The sequence below is a fragment of the Pinus tabuliformis genome, chromosome J (genome assembly GCF_031772625.1).
Source record: "Pinus tabuliformis cultivar Carrire ecotype Pingquan chromosome J, CPIR1, whole genome shotgun sequence".
Lineage (NCBI taxonomy): Eukaryota > Viridiplantae > Streptophyta > Pinopsida > Pinales > Pinaceae > Pinus > Pinus tabuliformis.
In genome coordinates, this window is record NC_142295.1 from 1,072,314,565 (window position 1) to 1,072,320,564 (window position 6,000).

Sequence of the window (6,000 nt, forward strand, 5' to 3'; positions counted from 1 at the left end):
GGGTAACAAGGACGGTGACAAATTACTGTGTAACAGTGCGCTATCGGTCGAGCAAGTCAACCATGCGAAACGTGCGTATGGCGTCAGATCTGGAGGGTCCGGATTGGATGGCTGAGATCGCACCTGATGGAAAGAAGCGAAATCTGCAGGGAATTAAGCCGCATTCTAAAGAGATTTGGAATCTGTTTGACCACCACGGTGGAGGAAGAACACATCCACGATGTAACTAAAGAAACAAATCGAAGAAGCATGTTGGCGCCATTTAGAGGAGGACAAGTGACCACTCCCTGAGCATTCATGATGACGCCAAATACATGGAACTCCAAGTGCAGCTGCAGAAGGTGAATCGACACAGGCGGAAGAGGAATTGAATAGGCATAGGGATCGAATAGCTAAAGCTATGAACATAGATAGTTGAATCGGTTAGAGTAGATTTGGATTCAGAATTGGAGTCCAAGCGACCAAGAGAGACAGTGAACAGTGAACCCTGAGAGGAGGACTAAACATAGAGCACAGTAAAGCTGAGCAGAAGAGACAAAGGGCCAAGCTGACCACAGGTAGTGTCAAACACCAGAGAGCTTGAAGATTCAAGCCTTCCCATAGAGGAATCTGTCCAGACTAAGCATCACATTTGGCTCTTTCCACTGTAGACCGAGAGGTCACAGAGCTAGTAGGAAGAAGAAGAGTCTGTGGACTCCAAGTGGCTTGGGGAATCCAAGAACCACCTTGCCAAGAAAAATATGCTTCAGGAGAACTCATATTGAGTCCCTGTATTGTAATTTCTCTACTGAAAGACAATAAAACAAGGCCACCACTGAAGCTGGATCAGAGACATAGCCCTGGAGAATAGGGTGAACTCCTTATTAAAATTATTTGTGCCTTTGTGTTGCTTACTGTATTTCTCTGTTGTCTTCCATTTTATTGTCTGTGTATTAGCAATCTGATCAATCCATTGTTTCAATAACACAGAACACACACCAGCACACAAGTCTGTAATACCTTAGTTTAACAAATCTTTAACTGATGTCACTCATGGGGTGAATATCAGATTAAGAGGCCATCCACCTCAACCCATCAAATAATGATTCCACTTCACGGTCAGACATTGCAAAACCATCATCAGGTTGGTCTCCATCCAAGCCTTCTAGAACGTTTTTTCCAACCAAGGCTTCTAGAGCTAGTAACTCAACCCACCAAGGGCTTCTAGAGCATTTTTCCAACCAAGGATTCCATGACCAGTAACTCAACCCAAGTTTTTGTTAGAAAATTATATATTATGGAGCAATGGAACACATAAAATATTGTAGAAATATAAACACAGAAAATGCACAAAACAAGAGAGACACAGATATACGTGGTTCACCCAGTTTGGGCTACGTCCACCCCGAACAGCCAGTCCTTCCTTTCTATTATCCAACCAAATGAAGAGACACAGCCTACAGCAAATCCACTGTAATATCCTCTGTTTTCTCTCACAGTCTCACCTCTCTGTTTCTCGCTCATAGAATACACATCTATATCTCAGCCTCCAATACAATGCCCTCATACAAAGAGAGGGGTTGCCTTCTAGGGAAAAAAACCCTAAACTAAACATAAGTTCTACCGTCAGATCATCTGCTTAATGAACGGCCCAGATTGAATAGAAATTACTATACTTTTACAAGGCAATTTTACATTTGTTTTTAGCTTCAGGGGCGCTACCCCCGAGCCCCCGCCAGGAGACCGCTGGCCCCCGGACCCCCCAGCCAGGGGGGATGGGCCCCCCCGGACCCCCGCGGGGGGGACAAGTCCCCCCCGCACCCCCCCCGTGTGGAGAGGTGTAAAAACTTCCTGGGGTATACATCCGGTTGAAACAAACACCTCTGAACAATCATGGTCCACACACAACAATCTCCCACTTGGAGAATGATTGTATAAACTCCACCGCTGCTTCATTTGCTAGACAATGACTCCTCTTTGGACCTGGCTGTTCCTCATCTTCATCGTCATCCTTGAAGACCAATTGAAACTGAGCATATTCCAAGTTTCTCCTTGGTTACAACTTTTGTTAGCATATCTGCAGGATTCTGGCTAGTGTGTATCTTTTCCAGCTTCAACTCTCCATCTTCCAACACTGATCGTATGAAATGGTACTTGAGTTGTATGTGTTTAGTCCTGGAATGAAATGTTGAGTTCTTTGCAAGATGAATGGCACTTTGGCTATCACTGTATAACGTGCCCATATCATGCTCCTTACCCAATTCACCCATAAACCTTTGTAACCAAATAATTTCTTTACTAGCCTCTGTAGGAGCAACATACTCTTCTTCTGTTGTTGAAAGTGCAACAACACTTTGGATTTTTGAAACCCAACTGACAGTTGTTCCTCCAACAGTAAATACATATCCTGTAGTGCTCCTCCTGTTATCTCTTTCACCTGCCATATCTGCATCAACATATCCTTGTAGGGAGATGTTTGAACCACCAAAGCATAATGCTTGATTTGTGGTACCTTTCAAATATCTGAGAATCCATTTCACTGCCATCCAATGTTCCTTTCCTGGATTGTTCATGTACCTGCTTACAACTCCCACTGCATGTGCAATATCAGGCCTTGTGCAGACCATTGCATACATTAAGCTTCTAACTACTGATGCATATGGAACTTTAGACATATAATCCATGTCTTCTTGGGTCTTTGGGCACATTTCCTTGCTAAGTTTGAAATGGCTAGCAAAAGGTGTGCTAACTGGTTTTGCATTGTGCATGTTAAATCTTTTCAACACCTTCTGTATGTACTCATTCTGAGACAATGTTAATTTATGATTTTTCCTGTCTCTAGTTATTCTCATACCAAGGATTTGTTTTGCAGCTCCCAAATCCTTCACTGCAAATGAATTTGCCAATTTTCTTTTGAGCACATTTATTTCTTGCATGTTAGATCCTACAACAAGCATGTCATCTGCATACAATAACAATATAATATAGCTGCCATCATTTTGCTTTTTCAAATAAACACAATGATCAGAGTGACATCTAGTATAACCTTGTTCAGACATAAACTTGTCAAATTTTAGATACCACTGCCTTGGAGCCTGTTTTAAGCCATACAAGCTCTTCTTCAACCTGCACACTAGTTTCTCCTTCCCTTTCACCTCATATCCTTGTGGCTGCTGCATATATGTCTCTTCCTCCAAATCCCCATGGAGAAACATTGTCTTTACATCTAACTGCTCAAGATGCAAAACTTCAGCTGCTACAAGACTTAAAATAGTTCTGATTGAAGTCATTTTAACAACAGGAGAAAATATTTCATCAAAATCAATACCTTTCTTCTGTGCAAACCCCTTCACCACAAGTCTAGCTTTGTACCTCTGTTTTCCTCCATCTTCTTCCTTCAGCCTGTAAACCAATTTATTCTTCAATGTAGTTTTTCCTGCAGGCAACCTGACTAAATCCCAAGTCTGGTTATGCATTAAGGAGTCCATCTCTTCTTCCATGGCTACCTCCCACTTCTTCCTGCTTTCAACCTGCATTGCTTCTTCATAACATTCGGGTTCACCGGAATCAGTCAACAATAAATAATATAATGAAGGAGAGTATCGTTCAGGGGGTCTACTTATCCTGGTAGATCTTCTAACACCACTTTCAGGTGTTTGGGGTGCCTGTTGTTGTTGTGGTTGTTGATTATTATTATTTTCAGGCACCTTTACTTTTTCAATGATTTCATCAAGAACTGTGTATTCCTTGTTTTCCTTTTCCTGTTTCTTTTCCTGCAACTGATTCTTATACAAGACCTTTTCATTGAATATTACATCTCTGCTCCTAATGATTTTGTGATTTTCGTAATCATATAAGCAATAACCAAAATCATTAACACCATATCCAATAAAGGTACATTTCTTTGACTTTGCCTCAAGCTTTGTTCTATTTTCTTTATCAATATGGACAAAGGCCTCACAACCAAAAGGCTCTAAAATAGAGTAGTTTACCTTTTTACCTGTCCATGCTTCCTCTGGAACACCACCATCCAAGGAACTTGAAGGCCCTCTGTTTATTAGATAAACAACAGTATCTACAGCATCTGCCCAAAACTGTAAAGGCAATCCTGCATGCAATCTCATGCATCTTGCACGCTCCATGATTGTTCTATTCATCCTTTCTGACACACCATTTTCTTGTGGTGTTCTTGGAACTGTCTTCTCTCTGTGAATTCCATGCTCTGAACAGTACCTATCAAACTCTTTGCTGCAATATTCACCTCCATTGTCTGATCTAAGACACTTCAATTTCTTTCCTGTCTCAATCTCAACCAAAGCTTTCCATTTCTTGAAAGTATCAAATACATCAGATTTATTCTTAATACAATAAATCCAAGTTTTTCTAGTTGCATCATCAATAAAAGTGACATAATAACGAGAGCCACCAAGAGATGATACCTGAGCAGGTCCCCATACATCTGTATGCACAAGCTCTAATTTTTCATTCTTCTTTTATTTCCCAACTCTGAGAAATCTGACTCTCTTCTGTGTTCCATAAATGCAATTCTCACAGAAGTCCAAATCAACATTCTTCAAACCCGACAACAAATTCCTTGAGTGAAGAATCTTCATCCCCTTTTCACTCATGTGTCCGAGCCTATGATGCCATAATGTTGCATCTGCTCCTTTGGAAGTTAAAGCATTAACAGAGTTAGAAATACCATTGCATAAATACAATGTACCAACCTTTTTGCCTTTTGCTATTACCAGGGCTCCTTTGGTGACCTACCAAGCTTTATCTGTGAAAGTTGTCACACAACCTTCACCGCCTAACTGCCTTGTTGCAATCAGATTTTTCTTTAGATCTGGAACATGCCTTACCTCCTTTAATAGCCATTGGTTTCTATTCTGCTGTTTTACAAGAACCTTACCCATTCCAACGATTTTACAGGGTTTATCATCACCTAGACGAACTTGTCCAAAATCTCCTTGAACATAGTCATGAAAGTATTTCTTATCAGGTGTGGCATGGAATGAAGCCCCTGAATCTACCACCCAGGAATCAGTAATATTTTCGAAAGAAAGAATCAAAGCATCTTGTAACACCTCACCTGTCGCATTTTCTTCATGATTGTTTTCTTGCTGTGCATCTCCTTCTTTTCCCTTCCGAGATCTATAGTCTTTCTTTAGGTGTCCTTTCTTTCCACATTTCCAGCACACTATCCCTAATCTGGACTTGGATCTGCCTTTCCTTGATTTACTGCGATATCCTGAGCTCTTTCCTCTTTCCATTTTTCTTCCTCTAGACTCTGCACTCAAAGCATTTCCCGATGTCTCACCAGAGCTTTTCCGTCGCATTTCCTCGCTAAGGATAGCACTGACAACGTCATCAAACTTTAAAGTACTAGATCCAAAAACGGAGTTACTAATGGCCATTACCAAACCATTCCAACTTTCTGGTAATGAGCACAAGAATAACAGAGCTCTAACTTTATCATCAAAGTTTACCCCTACAGAACTTAACTGACTTGTAACTGTATTAAAATCATTTAAATGGTTTGCAACAGATCCACCTTCCAACATATTCATATTAAATAACCGTTTCATAAGAAATACCTTGTTTGAAGCCGAGGGTTTTTCATATAGTTTCGACAACGTCTGCATCAAATCCTCTATCGTGGTTTCCTTCGAAATGTTGAAGGCGACTGACGCAACAAGGCAAAACCGTATTGTTCCAAGTGCCTTTCTATCCAGAAGGTTCCATTCTTCGTCTTTCATACCCGTCGACATCTTTGTTTTTTCACCCAATGGTAGGTATAGATCTTTCTGATATAGATAATCTTCCATCTACATCTTCCACAGCGAGAAGTTTTGGCCGTTAAATTTCTCGACCCTAAACTTACCATCTTCCGCCATTGCTCCCACTCGAACCAGGAACCCTTCTTTCCTGCGAGTTTATCAGCCAAATAGACCTTCCGCTCTGATACCAGTTGTTAGAAAATTATATATTACGGAGCAATGGAACACATAAGATATTGTA